Genomic DNA, 18,770 nt, shown 5'->3' with positions numbered 1-18,770 from the left:
CTACGGGACACGAACCTGACTTGGGAGAACGCATAGAATCTGGTAGCCTACAGAAATGCCTGGAGGCTCTTTGTAGATACTAAACAGTAGATACAAAATCTCTAAGTTCAGTCATATCACTCCACCTCTTCGGGAATTACCCTGGCTACGTTTTCCACAGAGGGTCGAATACAAACTCTGTTGGGTTATGAATAAATTACTGCACAACTCTGCTCCGGAATATCTAATATCTATGCATTCCAGATGAACTAGCTGACAGGCGTCTCACGCTTAGATCAGCTACGTCTACGGTGAGAGGAAAAGTTATCATACCTCTACGCAAACAGCGCACTAAATTTAGTGAACGCGCATTTGCAGTCACAGGCCCTATGGCATGGAATGCTTTCCCAGCAGAGATGCGAGGTTGTGAAAGTGAAGTAATGTTTCGGAAAAAACTTCAAACCCACTTGTTCTCTAAATCATTTGAATTAAGCCGTAGCATGTGACAACAAAATAAATTGTTTTAATTAAATTACAAATTTAAAAGCTTCAATTAGATTTGTTTATCTATAGAATCACTATGTAAAGCGCCCTTGAGGTATTAGATTACGAAAATGGCGCTTTATAAGTTATCCATAATAATAATAATAATAATAATAATACTAACTATATGCTTCAAGTAGGGAGCGGACATGGAATGATGGTGATGTTTTCTCAGCCCGTCTACAAACATTTGGACGTACTCAAAGCATTGTTGACAAAGTTCATGCTTTAAACATAAATTATAAAAAAACATGAAATTTTTTAAAACTGTTGAAAACCGATAACGATATCACTGGATCGATAAAACTGATTATATTATCGATCGATAAAACGAAGTGGAAATATTTGATGTACCTACTAATATAGCATTCATTTGATAAAAACACCATTACTACCCCATTCATGTTTTGCGTTGTTTTAATATTCTTGACTGCAAAAGTTAAGTACGACACCAAAGATCAAAACCTCGTCTTTGGACTTTACCACCTTGTTGGTAAATCCAAAGACGAGCTGGAAGAGAGACTGGAAGTTCTCGGTCTTAGAACGCTGCGGGAACAGCGAGAAAAGTATGACCTGATAGAGACATATGAGGTACTCAACAGTCACTGGAGCTGCCTAAATCTTGATCCCATGGTTAAGCTTAAACTAGAGGCTTGTTTCTCAGGCTGGAGAAAACCAGATTTAATCTAAATCCACGGAAGCATTCCCCGAGCAATAGAGTTGTCGAGGGTTGGAATAAGCTGCCACAAGAGCTGATCTCAACGTGTAGTCTCAATGGGTTCAAAAATGGAGAAGATTTGTTTTGGAAAAGTTAAAGTGCACCAACAACCAACTTTCGTTGACATAGATTTAAGCGTATCAGCTTTAAGCTGTTCGCTTAATATAATAATAAAAAATAATAAAAATTAAAGTCGTAATTGCTTTTTTGGTGTTTAATGAATTTTTTACGCCTCTACTGTCATGCTCTTGGGGACAGATAAGCCCATTAGTTCCAATAAACGCCTACTTTGAGAAACTTTGGGAAACGAGACTTGAACCTAAAGTGCGCGCGCAAGTGTGACAAGCAGTGAGGTTTAACTCTATAAACCTTTATTTTTCAACAAATTTTAATGATATCGGATACAGTCTGTCAAAATCGGGTACAATATAGTTGACGGCGCTGGTATTCACATGGTTTTAAAAAAAGCTTCTTCTTCTTCTTATGGTGCCACTCCACGGTAGAGGCTCGCATCGCACACTACGCATACGCAGATTGATGTAAAAGTCTCTATTACTCAAGAGGTCATGGCCCTCTTACTTATGCACCTGGTATCTAGTTACGGACAGGAATACCAATCCTTATTCAACGCCTATGCCTAGGCATTACTTTAAACCAAGTTTACGAGTAAGGCCCCATGCATTTTAAAAAAGAAATTCATTGCTATTTATATTAACTTTATTTTTTTATTTATTCATATTTTTTGCTTTCAAACTATAGTTAATAATACAAATAATATGACCTCACTAGGGTTTCTCGTGCAGAGGACACTTAACAATATACTTTTTTTAAATTACATTTGAGAATAAACAAAAAAGACTAACTTAAAAAAACGAAGATAATTAACAAATATTCAGACAGTTTTAAAAACAAGGTATTTATGTGCATCTGTATTATTTATAGTACTAAAGACTCAAATGAAAATAACAAAAACCTAACATAAGCTGTACACTAGTGGAGCAGTTGATTCAATATTGGTATGGGCAAATGAGACAATCCATTTTACTTCTACCTAGCTCCACTATCCATTTTTTATAGCCTTTTTAAACAGTTTCTCGTTACTAATTGTTTTAATGGGTAGTGTAAGAAGGTTATAGATTTGAATTGAATAATACTCAAAATCCCTTTGTCCGAAAGTAGTTTTATTTTGTATTTGTTTAAGTTGTCTATGTGTCGAGGATCTAGTGATTATTTTATTTGTATGTGATGTGGGGGTTATGTCTTTCATTTGAGTAAGAGTAGTTTTTGAATCTATAAGTGAGTATTGTTTTAGCGTATAATTGTTTTGGTGTCATAAGTTGTGATTTATGGAATATTTCTTCAGTAGATGTCTGTATCGGGACTCTGAGTATTATTTTAATTATGGATTTTTGTGCAACAAATACACTATTTAAAACTGTGTCACTCGCACCACCCCAACTGATTATACCGTACTCCAAAATTGATTGGCACAATGCAAAATAAATCTTCAAAAGTTCCTGTACATTAATTATATTTCAAATTGTTTTGAATATATACGTTAGTCTCTTACTTTAATCTCCTTATAACTATTTCTATTCCCCCAATACCCATTTTTTGAGGCACATTTCTCATGTTAAGTTTTGCTGACAACCATTAAAACGACAGTTCTAAAATATAACTTTTTTTTGACACACTGCACTATTTTTTGACACTTATAATTTAAACACTTACCGAGTGGTTTCAATAAGTCACCATTATTTCTTTTGAGAAAATGTTGTTTACACTATAATAAGATAAAATATTATTATTATTAATTATTCGGATCATTATTTTTCAATTTATTGGTATCTGAACTTAAGAAATTTATTTACAATGCCAATTGAATTAGTAGTAATCTAATATAATAACTTAATCTACGTTGTAAAATCATTCATCTCGTTAAAATGTCGGCTTACCGCAATGCGTTTTGAAATTTTTATATAATCAGTGTTTGAAAAATACGTCGTTTTTCAATGTTTAATTTTTAAAAATTATTTGTGCGCATACATTAAATTTATTATAGTAATTTTCTGCGTAATAATTTTAATTGGTCTTACTAACGAGTTTTGATTCGGTAACTTTACGGGGCTTAGCATATTTTAAAAATTTTATTTTCTTTAATTGAGGAAACAAACAGTACGATCACATTTATTTTTTTAAACATTTTTAAAAATAAATTTATTGCAAAAAATTAGTATACATACTTAATATCAGGGAATCTATTCGAATCTAATTAATGTAAAATGAAAACAGAGTGTTCTCTGTTTATGATAGTCTACATAGTTTTATATTTTACACAGTTAGACTTAACTTTAATGGACCAGTGAAGTTTCCATGTTATGTAATAATTATATTATGTAAGGTTATCAATGAAAGTACAAAAAAGAGAAGGAAAAAAATACATAAATGGAGGTTGTTTAAAAATTAAAATCAAAGTAAAAAAAAATATTTAAAAGTTTGTAGTTAGTATTTACAAATGGAAATAATATTAAAAATGAAGAAATTTTTTTTTGCAAAAGTAATTAAAAGGTATGAATCGAAATGAAGAGTGAAAAACATGCTCAGATACAAAAAAAAAACATTTTCTAAAAGGAAAAACATAAATATACACATACATATTTTATGGGATTCAAAGAAACGATGAGAAGAATCTTTAAATGAAATAATATAAGACAATAAATTTAAGTAAATTAAAAAAAAACATTTTCAAAATTAATGACACATTATAGTAAGAGCAGCAATTTATCTTTTACTGAAAATTACCACTAACATCTAATATACCTCAATACAAATTACACACATAATCGACAAATACTCTAACGGGAGTATTTGAAAAAAGTGTGCGATAATTTGCACTGCGCCTCAAATGTTGAGCTGAAGAGGGCTGCAGAGAATAGAGAGCAGTGCGGGACGAGATGCAGGACGAGATGCAAGACGAGATGAAGGATGAAATGCAGGACTTTGATGCAAACCAATCCTCAGGATTGAGAGTGCGAAGATGATGATAGGATCTTATTATTTTACTTATCAGATAAAAATATTAAGTATATTGTAAGAAATTAAAAACATGAAAGCTTTAAGAAGGTTCAGTTACCACTGAACCTTTTTTTCCTTTTTTAAAACCAAAACTCATGTTTTTTCATTACTATGTTTTGTGTTCAATTCATTACCTTCAAATCATTAGAACATTTTACATAAAACCTTTGTCTTTATATGAGTATCAATGTAGGTCAGTTTTCAAGAGGCGTTATCTGCCGTCGAAAAGAAATATTTTTTTTTTAGTTATATAAAACTTTTGAGTATATTTTTTATCATAATTACTTTATAAAGTTATCGTTTTTAAGTAATGATGGATTAATTTTTTAATGATGCGATTTGAAAAGAACGGCGTTATAAAATGGAAAATTAATATGACTTCCTTACTCTTTTTTTTTCTTCGGAAATGTGCACGTTGATGAATTTTATTTTATTTATTTAAATATATATTATAAAGTAATGCTTAGTAGGAGAAGACCCGTGCTAAGGCAGACTAACATATATGTTTATTTATATATTGCCATATACATACACACACACGTGTGAATCCTTATAAACATTCATACACATATACATCCACGCACATATATATGCAAATATACATATATATATATATATATGTACACATACATATACCCACATAAATATTCATACATATATACACACACATATACATAAACACCCTTACATACACATACATATATAAATATATATATATATACATATATATATATATATATATATACATATATATTTATACATATATATACATATATATTTATAAATTTTATCCTTCTTGTCATTGTATTGTCGTGTTTAAATTGTCGTGGATAGTATTAATGTTAATATAATTACCTTGCAATGTAGTTTATTAAGGTTTTGGTTTCTCTTCTTCCTAATTTAATAAGCCACTGGGTCATTTTATTTTTTTGCATAGAAGTTACATCGGGTTGGGTGAATAAAATATCTTAAACCTTATTATAAATTCTAGGAGCCATAAAGCTAAAAGATTTTTATCAGTCTACAATCTTTAATATAGTAGTAATTTCACTTTAAATTGTACATAGCTACTCGTATCTAAAAATAAAGGTTTTTAAACATTTTAACAGTGCTTTTATAATGTGTATGTCACGGAAATATCAGTTGTGATTAAAAAACTAAAAAAATGTTTACATGTTAATCATTTTCTTGCTCAAACAATGAAACAGATAACTTATAAGAGAAGTAATCGATACTATTGTCATTCGTCAATCTACTCCCACGACTTTTCTCACGTATGGAAAAACACTCTAAGCCGTGTCCTTATTAGGAAAACCAGTTTGAATAACAAAAGTCAAAATAATTCGAGTCCAAAACACGATCGTACCGGAAGGTTGGTGACGTAGGCGGGCCATTAGATCTCGATGGGTAAGTAAACGTTTATTGATGAACTTTATTGTATTACGTTTGGCATCGGTTAACCAATTCAGATAATCATAGCTGAAAATTGAAAAATTCATATAAATTGTAATTTATAATTTTGCTTGAATTATAATAAAACGTCTAACCGCTTATCTTTACATGGAGATTTCACTTCTTTATATTCATGATTTAACTGGAATATTTCTGCACTTTATAAAATCTTATTTTTCATAGATAATATTCATGTAATATCGTAAAGAATTTTACTTTTTGATATAAAATGTATATTTGAGTCATTAGTTTGCTTTGTAAAAAAGACATTATATGCCAGTGGCGAGCCGTGATTTATTTTTTAGGTAATCTACAAAAAATGTTCATTAATTTGCACCTACATTTATTTTATTTATTTATTTATTTTTTACATATTTATTACAGCAATTTACAATGAATTATTTTTACAACAAATACATTTAGTAGTAAAAGTAAACATATATATTTTTTATTTTTGCTGGTGGTTCATCTAAACTGCATAACCAGGGATAGCTTCCCCGTTCTAAGGCAGCAAATTATGTATTTTATAAGAATATTAAGAAGTAATGACAGTTTTATTATTATGTGTGCTTTTTCAGCCTTAAAAGTAAATAATAAATCTACAATAAAAACATAAACAATACCAAAATCTCCATATCCCAAGTCCTAAGTCATTACTAGTAAAATAAGAAATCAGCTTCTTCCTTCTACATCAGACAACTATTTCTCTGACTCCCTACGACCAATACAGATTCCTGGCAATCCCAACACATTTCCATGAATCTGGGATAATGTTATTTTTCTTTGGGCCTATATAGTATTGCTGCCTTTGAGCCATAAAAGTATTGACTCCTCTCTGTAGAATCAGATCATTATTAGAGTGTCTAGTATTATGGACATGACAAACCGTTGCGTATTTTTCCCTGTTGAGATGCGTGACCGCTACTGACCTCAATATATACCGCTGACGAATATCCAGCACTTGAAATTCTTTGAAGAGCGAATCACTCGGGTATCGGTATGGTTTTTTTAATATAACCCTTATCACTGATTTTTGAGCTATAGCTGCTGAAGCCATAGTCGTTTTAGTGCAGTTTCCCCAGCCAATCAGACCATACGTCGGTATTGAATTTACCAATCCATAATACAATTGTTTTAGTTCTTTTATCCTTAGTATATTTCTTAAAGGTATTTCTTCAGTTTGTAGGTTCCATCTCATGAATTTATCTATTTTTAAACCCAAATATTTTACACAAGTGACGTTTTCCAATATTGTACATTTACAATTTATATTATTTACGCAATGATGTAATTTTAATTCATACCCGGAGTTTGGTTGTCCCACCGAAGATGGGTTGAAACAGATAAACTTTGTTTTTTCTGCATTGAGAGTAAGCAAATTGTCGTTCAACCAATTGTTAACCCTCATAATACCTTTGTTAGCTTTGTCATGAGTTTCTGTCCGATTCGGAGCATTATATATTAATACTGTATCATCAGCGAAAGATATTATTTGTTCTAGAGTTTCACTCCTACAAAGTCCGTCAATATATACTAAAAACAGTAGCGGTCCCAATGTACTTCCTTGGGGAACACCATAGTCTAACTCAGCAGCATCACTTAGTTCATCGCCAATTTTTTAATTTTTTATTTTATTTAAATCTTAAAGTAGGGCACACATATCATACATATTGTTATGTGTGTTCTAATAATAACATTGAAAATATATTTAATTTATAAATTGTTTATCACATATGTCTTGACCATTATTTTAAATTTTGATATGTTTTTTTCTTCATAAATATTTTTTTCCATTTCGTAATACTTTTTAATTGCTTTAAATAAAATTGAATTTTGTGACTTTGCCTTTTTCCTAAATGGAAGTCTAATTTTGTTCTTTTCTCTAGTATTGTGATCGTGTTCATGCTGGTTCCGATCAATTTTTTTCCCCCCCTCTTATTAGACCCTCTCATATCATTTTTATTATTAATTATAGTTTATAAGAGAAAAATATGAGTAAATAAATCAATAAAAACATGGGCAGAATGGTAATTGTTACACAGTGTGTAAAGTGGCCACTTGAACCAGCCAATGACAGGTAATAAGTCCTGTAAATGCCTAGACTTCCATATCCCTTCTTAATAATGTTTTCCCTCTCTGTTACAATAAATTTATTTATTAATAACTCCCACGGGAGGAAATCCATCTAGTCTGCAAGCATTTGAACATACTCGAACATTGTTGATAAAATAGGTTCAAATATAAGTTCAAATTGTAATAATATTTTTTGAAAAGTAAATGACCCCGAGATTTAGAATCCGTAGGCTGTCGTAGTATTTAGGACGTTTAGTAATATAATTATATTCGATTATGACGTACAATAGTAGGTAATGGTATTGAAAGGTTTGTATATAACGTGTAGGAATATAAGTACATAGTAATGTTCCGTGGATGGTAACTGTCAGCATATTACGGTAATGAATACGCTCACGTAATTATTATTGAATTACTGAGACAGGTGCTAATTAAAAACCAAAACTAAACAGGGATGTGTAATGTCACCATGGTTGTTTAATCTATACATGGACAACTGTATAAAAGATATAGAATGTATGGGTATTGGAGCAAAAATGGATAATTTTTCAGTAAGCTGCTTGTTGTATGCTGACGATGCAGTTCTGTTAGCAAGCAGCAAGGCTGATTTGCAGCAAATAGTCTATAGAATGTATGATGTATGCCTGGAGAGCGAATTGGCGATGAACGAAAGTAAGTCAATAGTGATGGTATTTGAAAGGGATAGTGAGGTTACTGACTGCATAATAAATGTAAACAACGAATGTCTCGAGCAAGTAGAAGAATTTGTGTATCTGGGAAGCATGTTTTCAAGAGATGGAAGAGTAGAAAAAGATGTTGAAAGAAGAGTAAATGCGGGCAACAAAATGAACGGAGCACTTAGCACAGTAATTTCTAATAAAAATATGTCAATCGAAGCTAAACTGGCAGTGCACAACGGAGTTTTAGTCCCAACACTTATGTATGGAAGTGAAACATGGAACTGGCAGAGAAAGGATGAAAGCCGAGTGAACGCGGTTGAAATGCGATCTCTTAGACGAATGTGTGGAAAATCAATGTATGACAGGGTTACGAATGATGAAATCAGGCGAGAGTGTAAATCTGAGACAATTATAATTGATAAGATTAAGAAAGGGTCTCTGAGACGGTTTGGTCACGTAGAACGAATGGACGACGAGAGAATGGTAAAACAAGTATATATGGCAAAAATGAACGACAACGTTAGACGAGGACGGCCAAGGAAGATGTGGCATGATCAGATAAACCAAAATCATGTCATGTCAAAAGCAGACAGAACCGAAGGGTATGTATGACAAGATGTATGAATGTGGAAGAGGCTAGGATTATATGCCAGGATAGACGTGTGTGGCGTTCCATTCTCTCTGCCTATCCCTACGGGGAAATGGCGTGATGGTTGTAGTAGTAGTGGTAGGTGCTAATTAAAAACCAAAACTGTTTGTACTAACACATTTACAGTAAAACTCCAACTACCCGGATTAATGACTGCCAGATTGTATTGCTTTTTAAATAATACTGCGGATTGGAATCACAATAAAAACTTAGTTTAACATGTCCAGCAAAATTAATCGCACAATTAAATTAAAATATAAATATCCTCCTTTATTTATTTTTTCTTATAACGATCTGGATATTTGGGAATCTGGATGATTGTAGTTCGGATAAACGAAGATCTACCGTATAATATATTGCTATTGTTTTACATATCACGTTGAAAAATTGGGCTGCTCTTTCATAGGAAACGAACACTTTTAATCAAAAGAAGGCAAACTCAAAGAATTTCTTCATTTTTCAATAATATTTTATGTTTGTTAAAATTGTTGTAGACAGCACATCGGATTTTGCTCCTTATGAAATTATTAAGGGTAACGTATTGCAACAGAGATGAATAACATTTGAGATAAGATTATTTATTTATTTATACCCTCTACGGGCTTTTACATTTATTGATAATACATTCAAGTGTAGCAGTGTAACATAAGTATGTACATTACAATAAAAGTAAAAATAACATAAGAAAAACTAAAAAAAAAACAGTAATAAGTAAAAATAAGATATGGAAGTCTAGGAATTTACGGGGCTTATGACCCGCCGTTAGCTGGGTTGAGTGGCTACTTTATACACTGTAAAATTTTGCTTATAAAATGGATGTTCAAACATAGGCAGAATATTGAATCTAACACAGAGTGTAAAATGTCCACTCAAACCAGCCAATTACAGGTGATAAGCTTTGTCTTAAGATATTCACTTTTCTTTCTTTAAAATGTTCTCCATATTTTTTGCTATGTATTAAGAAGGATTTGATTTATTTTAACTGGAATACGGGTACACCAAGAAATATCTAAAAACTAAACCTGATAATCACACGTGAAATATAAAGTAAATATGGGTGGTAAACTAATATTTTTTTACACGGAAATAGTTGATGATGTTTTTTTTAAATAAATTTACATGTCAAGTGAATTACTATCTGCTGATACCGCATATAATAAACCTCTTAAAGGCTTCATTGGCTTTTCAACAGACCAGTAGTCATTTGAAAAAAATATTTCTGCCGCTGTTATTTTTTATAAACGTAAAAGCGTACACCTACCTATGCAGGTATGCCATACAGGCTTTTCTTTTATTTGTTTTGTCGTAAAATCGGATATTCCGTAACAAACCTTCAAATATATTTTCCAAAGGTCATTTTATAATTTTCTGATTAATTAATAAACAATTTTATTACATAATCCCTGTCAGTGAAGAATCCATTTTATTTGAATTTAATAGTGATTTATTAGTGTACACGCCACTATCATGTAAATACACAAATAAATCATTATTAATGTTTTCTATAACACAAAAAAATACAAATAACAAAAAGTAATCAAATGCATTTTGAAAAAAAATATACAAAAACAGTGTAGGTAGAAAACGTTTATTTCAAATGATTTATTTTTAATATACTTATCAGAAACTAAGTATTTTTGAAATATATAAAAACAAAAACGAAATCGGTTGAAACTGTTACCTTTTTATTTACGAGTATATGTACATATTTATACTCTTTTTTACCTAAGTTGCTACTGCAACTTTAGAATATTAGCGATTATTATGTAATATTTAAGTAAATAAGATGATCTTTAAAATGTGGTGCTACAGAAGGATATTAAAAATCTCCTGGGTGAACAGAGTGCGAAAACGATGACGTTCTCCGACGGATGGAAAAACATAAAGAGGTACTGAAGACGATAAATAAACGAAAACTTGAGTACTTTGGGCATGCGGTGAGAGGCGAAAAATTCATTCTACAGGGAAGGATTGAAAGAAGACGTAGTGCAGGTAGAAGGTGCAACTCTTGGCTAAAGAACTTCCGTGACTGGTTCCATTGCAGTACTCAGTCCTTGTTCAGGGCAGCTGCCAACAAAGTGAGAATTGCTACGATGATATCCAACCTCCATCGGGGAGAGGAACGATGAGAAGAAGATGATTTCTCTTGCGCTTAAGATATCAATCCATAGTCGATAAACATGTCATATTTCACATACCATCCGAAATAAAATTTATTCAAATTGTAAAATAAAACATCCATTAATGACGTTTCTTGGTTAAACTGCGTATTAATGAGAAAGTTCAGTGTTTTTCTTCAATTTTTTTATTTGTTAATAGACTGTTAAACTAAGTAAAAAATTATTTTTTTAAATTTTTACATATCGTATTATCGGCGCTACGATTTTTTAAAGTTTTGTATTTCTGAAATAACTCCGCGTGTGACGTCAGAGGTTCATTTCCGCTTATTCTCATTCAGTTCTTCCTATTGGTCCAGAAGCGACAAGCAGACCGGAAATCTTCCATAGCTCTCAGATCATAGGTTGATTCACATGAACCAGTGACGTCATTTAAAGTAGTGCGTTTTTATCAAAATATTTTTTATTATTTTTTCTGTACATTTTCAAGAAACTTTGCAGCAAAATTTAATGCTCTAATTTTTACCCCGCGTAAGAAAACATTTTTTGTATCCAATTTCCCGTAGGGCATAAGTTCCTCATTATAATAATAGAAATACGAAACTAGTTTAATTCCACTTTTATATTTTTATAATTCTCATTAGTGACCGGATTGGCTGGAATTTTGCTTTCAGAGAATCAAATAATTACCTCCGGCCCGGGACATATCTTTTTAGTATATATAGTTTTCAAAATTTTTAAATAATTTAAATTAAAACATACATTTACTTTAAAACTTACCATACCAAAATTAAAATAATTTTTATTGCTTTATACTTAAATACGTTTAAATTAAACTAGTTTTTTGCCGTAATTATATAAAATATAAGAATTTGTAAAGTCTCCCACCAGCCTGACGATGTCGGACATTTCTCACGACGAATCCCGGTCACTAGTAAGAATTATAAATAGAAATAGTAATAAACTAAATACGTATTTTACTTTATTTTATTATATTTTATATTATTATTTCGTACACTTGCCAAATATAAGAGCATGATTCTCTTTTGGCAAGTTCAATCCAAATAGTTCTTAGTTTTTTTCTTTATGTATGTTTTGATGTTAAATAAAGGTTTAATTAATAAAAAAAAATAAAAAAATATTTTATACGAAAAAATTCAAAACCAAATACACCAAATCATATTAAACCCACTCCATTCTAACTGTCTTGCTGTAGAGGTAAGGAACTCTTGTAAAAAGTATATATTTTTTTATGTTTTTAAAATCATAAATTTTACAAAAAAAATCCGGTAAAAAAAATGTAAAACCAACTCTCTTTCCAATGACAAGCATTCTGCTCCATTAGAGAGTTAAGGCGGCCTCCGTGGTGCAGTGGTCAAGACACTTGACTCACGCACGGAAGGTTCCGGTTTCGATTCCCGGTGAGAACACAAAAATTAAAAATGGGATTTTTCTCAAGCCTGGTTGTTCTGTAATGTAATTCACCACTGTAATTGGGCCTCCTGGCCTGTTGTAGTGCAATAAAAAAAAAAATAAAAAAAAAAGTTTTGTTTAAAATATTAAATTTCATGAGAATCTATTTAAAAAAAAACTTCTTTGATTAGATGAATTAGTGAAAAAATCATTTATTCAGTGTCGAATCTATGACTTTGGTCGTAGTGGGCAAACCCATTACCAGTACAGCACGAGGCAGACAAATTAATCTCCACTTAATATTGTTAGCTGAATCGGCATTCACTTCGTAACACTTCATTATAAATTATTATGAAGTTTTATATACCTGTCGATGGGAGGAGTGCTCTCCCGAAACTATAGTAGTGTTCTTGTGAAAGAATAAAAATTGTGTAACACTAATAAAGAAAGTTTTATTTTCATAATAATTTAATCTCCACTTGGTTATTTTTTCTGCATTCTAAATAATAATTATACCGGCTTGCCTTTGAAACCCAACACCCAAGTGAAGATTTTTTCCATTAAATCAGATACTAATGTTCTAAAGCATAATAATAATGACTGTGTATGCATTTTTGCCGCTGCATAATGCATTCTTTATTGCATGATAAAAATATTCTTGCACAATGCATCTTATTATAATCTGGTCAGTACCCTATAAATATAATTCCTTTTGGTTTTACTGCGCCATTAATTTAAAACAAACGTATTCTTCTGTTTGTATAAGGAAAAACTGAAGGATGATTATTATAAAGTTTTTGAAGACGCTAAATATTGCTGTGTTCACATATAATTGATGAAAAATATTAAAAATAACAATTTGTGATTATTATACCAATGTCATATGTATTCAATTAAATAATTAAATATTGATAAGAAAAATTTTCAGGCGTTGCCTAGTATGTACGTGAAATAATTCAATTAGATGAATCTCAGCCGCAAAAAAAAGTTTTAGCTCTTAAGCTTCACAAACATCAACAGATGGAAGAATTAAAGGAATATAGATGTTCAAATATGTGCGGAATGGTGAATGTTACACAGTGTATAGAGTGGCCACTTAAACCAGCCAATGATAGGTCATAAGCCCTGTAGATGCCTACACTACTATATTACCTTCTCTAAAATGTTCTTCATCTCTGTTTTAATATGTCATATGTATTGTTTATTGTTTGTGAACCAAAAAAAAGAAAATAAAAATATCTTTTAAAGCGAAAAGCACTGGCTGGCAGTATTCACCAATACCAAGAATTTACAGCAAAGACAATTCAACAAAAAATAAATAATAAGCTGACTTTTCGATAGATCAAATTTATCGACAAAGCAATGATAATCTTGGCACCCTTGGGAAATAATTATTATCGTATATTTTTGATGTTTACACTTTATAAATATGGCTAGTGTTATTTTTAAAACTTTTTTCTAAAATTCTAAATTCAGCGAGTGGAAAATTTTCACTTCATACAAATCCGAGCTTAAAAGTCGTCCTAAAAGGAAAGGGAATGACCAGCGAAGGGAACAAGTATCGTTACGTCATATCATGTTGACTTTGACAAGCAAAACAAGTGGTACAGTACGGACTGTTTACATCGGTGTACTGTAAGTTCTATTCAGTTTGTCGCTCCCTTCCACATACACGACACCTTTGTTTATCGTTTCACTATCCGTTCGACTAACTGAGCAGGACAGAGACAGGAGATAGCTTACGACTAATAAATATTGGTAATAGCTATTTTAAACAAGTATTGAAAAAGATAATAACATTGCTTACCGGTGAAAGTTTATACAATCGCTTTTTCTATATTTTCCTGTTTGATTTGTGCAGTATCTTAGCGTACATTTATATGCATTTGAGTAATTACGACGAGACATGACAAGCAGCCGAAGAATGCTCAAAACAGACTAATGTCCGTTCATCAAACATATGCCAATTTGCCGTGGGTTGAGAGACCACATTTCAAACGCTCATGTCTAGTCTAGTTATATACTGAAACGTTTTTAACGTTATTCTCGATCTATGAAAATATCCTCTTCTTTTGAATTTAAATTTTTACACGAACTTCTAATTTCGCAGACACCCAAGTAATACAAAATTAATTCTTTGTTTACTAACCTAAGATAACTTGTTATAACAGTGAGGAAATCGCAGTCATGAGATGCAGAATCTTGTTTTGTGCAATAATTAAAAATACATTTAATTGCATTCAGAGATAAATTGTGAGAGTCACGAACGAGAATTGTGTTAAGAAGCCAGCTACGAGTATATATCAAAGGCTATACGATGTAACAATCGGGGCCCTGATTAAAATGGAAAGTTAATACTAACCTTTAATGGCCTATAAAGTTAAATATATTTTTGTCCACTAAAATTTGTATATTTTAATAATTTTTGATAAAAACTATGTTCGGTTACATGTTACCGACGAAGGTACTTAAATTTTTCATACAAATATGCACATTTTTATAGAGAAAATCTGATATCATTTCATTTTATAAAAACTGTTAATTTCCCATTATAATCGGGACCCTTGGCCCGTATTATGTATAAAGTTAACAGGGTTATCTTCTATTGTCTATAAAGTAAAATGTTATTTTGTGTTGGTATAAAATAATATTAAATATATCCTGTATAAACTTAGTGCATCTAGATCGTTACATGTAAGGTGATCAATAATGCAATATTGCAGTTCAGAATCATTAATATTTCACGCCAGGAATGCATCCCTGTCGCTCAATAACAAATAACTATCGACGTGCTAATAAGCGACTAGATAACAATTTCTCACCATGGTTGTTTATCGTATTCGCGATCACAATGGAACATTCGTGAACACCTAATATTAAATGTTAAAATATTTACGTTTCGCGACGTATAATCCTGCTGCGCAATCACATATTTGAATTTCACCGTTGTACCTAAATATTCCAAAACCGCTATTTTTGTTTCTTATTTATCATGCTATTTATTGCATTTAGCCAACGGTTGGTAAGTAAAAAAAAAGCAGTCACCATAATAATTGTAATTTAATTTTCGCTTTTTTGTATTAGATACTCCTTACTATTTTGCAAATGCAATATATCGAATTATTTTTTAAAGTAAACGCCGATTTTTCGCCAATGAACTGTATTTATTTTCGAGGAAAACAAAAAACAAACCGACACGAGCGTTGATTTAGAGATTGCACACGCGTTGACTTATGACTGCGATAGCTCATTATTGTTCATTGTGATCGCTCAAATGCTTAGCATGTTTTAAGCACGTCGATAGTTATCTGTGATTGAGCTACTGAACCTCAAGAAAGGCAGGCAAATGCGCCAATCTCATCTTATTTTTTCCAATCGATTTTCGAGTCAAAAACACGTCTGCTTGCCGACTAATATTAAACTGGTATCTTAAACCATTTTGTTATTTGCGTACATTTATTTTTATCCACGACGCCAAATGTTGTGAAAATAATCTCATCCCAGTAAAACAGTTAGTCGGGTGACATCACAACGTTTTTAGCTTTAATTGGAAGAAAAATGGGTACGATGAAGGGGCCATTTTCACTTTTTACCGCAAAATGTTGCCAAACTTGTACCCGATTTACTTTCTAGACAAAAGCAGTGTTACGCGTCCGTGAGAAATGCATTGTGCCAGAGACATGCGAAGAAAATAGTTCTACTTCTGGGAAATATTCAGAGCATTTGAATATCTCAGCACTTTAATTATGGCGGTATTTTATTGCTGTTAGCCGATATTACAACTAATCTTTGCGTAAGTCTTAGTCTGTTTTCGTTTTCGACAATACATAATAAGAATTTATCGTGTTTTAAAATATTTTCACTAAGATTAAAATAAGTAAGACTCGGCATCCTCAAATAATCTTTTATTTAACGTTTTTTACAACCTTTTTAGTTTCCTAAATGTTATTGCATATTTGTAAACAGCCACTTACCGACTTTTCCATGTCTACCGGTTTCAAGACGTGCCCGTCTCTTCGTCAGGACACAAATTAAACAAACATGCAAAACCCACTATGCACCTTCACCATATTTATTTATTTTGACACTTTCAATTTATTTTTTTTAAAAACGTTTATGTACATAACAAAAAAATTCAATGCATACATAAAACGAAAAAATGAACACTAAAATTTAAATATACAAAAATGGTAAAATAAAAAATACCCAGCAAAATTACAATATATATACATATAAGGGCGGGCATATTGCCTTAAGGCAATTTCTTCCTACCTACCCAAACCGTTCAGTTTGAGAAAATTATGAATACATAGACATATTGAATCTTACAATTTTATACAAAAATTAAAAACAAAGATTAACAAAATAAAAAATAAAAAAATATTTAAAAAAAATTAACACTATACCACGAAAAGAGGAGAGGGGGTGGGAAGGAAAGAAGAAGGATAAAGGAACAATTTGAATATTAAGATAGTGACATTTCAATCTTGACTTAAATGTAAATAAAGAAGGGGCGTCTCTAACAATAGTGGGTAGATTATTCCACAATCCATAGTTGTTGCACAAAAATAAAAAACCAACACGACATGCATTTTAATAAGCACATGCACTGATTACTACTGATCACGCGCCTTCCTTCATCCCCTCCCTCTTTTTTCAACTATTTATCTCACAACAAAAAATATTTTCATAACCTAATCAGTGCACGTTTATCCTAATCAAAGCAATGCACGTCACATTGGTTTTATATTTTTGTGCACCAACTATGGCGAAGTATAGTGAGTTTTGCAGGTTGGTTTAAATGGTGTCCTGACTAAGAGACGGGTAAAAAAAGTGGTTAAATAAAAATATTGAATAATATATCGTAAAATGTTTGATCGCAAAGTTAATGGTTTAAATATTAAAATTACTTTTTTAATTTTGTAATATTTTCTACGAATTTATTTAGCTAAGCTTATTTATATTTTTTTACTTACGTTTATTAACACAGCTTACAGTGGCACAAAAAAAGACAATGCCTGTGATCTTAAATAAGACATTATAATTTTATTGAAAAAAAAAAAACACGTATAATGAGTATAATGAGTATAATGAGAATATACCCAATGAGTTATTGGATAAATTCATTTAACAGCATTGGTTTATAAATTTTATACATCCAACAACTAAGTGAAAAATCAAAAATAAAACCATCATATATCTTAAATGATCAGCTCAATGAGAATATATATATATATATAAATATACTTAAAGTAAAAAAAAATTGAAAAATTTCGTTTTTTTTTTTTTAAACTTGTGTGTTCCAAAGATCTAGTACCAAAGTTTATAGGCTCATAATACGTATCTTTCTAAATTGACCAAAGTAATTCAACACTTCCTAGGAATATACATATTTAAGCTCTTCCAATGTTTTGCACAACTTATTAATTAATTAATAATTATTCAATACTAACATCGTTATAAAACATACATCACAATTTAAAAGAGATGTTTTTTATCGATGTCTGGTAATAATATGCTAATTGAACGAAAAGAAAAAAATAATTCAGACGGATATATGATTATGAAACTACATGATTATGGACTATTACGTGTCTAATTTCTCTGATTTTGTATCATTAAATCTTGGTTTTATACAGGTCGTCACAAACTAGAATAATTAATTAATATAATCAATGTAAGTATTATAAATTTCTGCCGTACATTATTTTGAGTAGAAATTTAATGTCCACCTAGTGGTGTAATGGTCAGCGTGTTTGCCTATCATGCATCACTTAATTAAAATACAAATTATTCTCATTCGTATTTTAAATAGGTTTCAGTGATAAAAAGTGGCAACTTTAAATCGACTATAAACGTAAATAAATCCAGATTGAAGCAAAAAATCCTCGCCTGAACATGATTTTTAGATGTAAACTTCATGTTTATATGGCAGCATCTAGCCACGTAGCCACTGCATCTAGACGATCGGATTTAAAACTGCCAGTTATGTCAGAATTTGATTTGACTTTCAATTTTACTTATTTCTGTCTCGTATTTTAAAAAGGTTTTTAAGAAATAAACTGGCCACA

At 31.1% G+C, this 18,770-nt stretch overlaps 1 protein-coding gene across 1 annotated transcript in view; it reads left to right on the top strand.

The window, feature by feature from the left end:
• The window catches only part of LOC148283083 (extracellular serine/threonine protein CG31145-like), a 158,517-nt gene that overhangs the window by 91,089 nt on the left and 48,658 nt on the right, over window positions 1-18,770 (top strand). The gene's annotated exons all lie outside the window — the stretch shown is intronic.

This window comes from Micrasema longulum, unplaced genomic scaffold, assembly GCF_059751315.1.
Source record: "Micrasema longulum isolate JH-2025_06_02 unplaced genomic scaffold, ASM5975131v1 h1tg000261l, whole genome shotgun sequence".
NCBI classification, from domain to species: domain Eukaryota; kingdom Metazoa; phylum Arthropoda; class Insecta; order Trichoptera; family Brachycentridae; genus Micrasema; species Micrasema longulum.
This window is presented reverse-complemented; position numbering and strand designations above follow the sequence as displayed.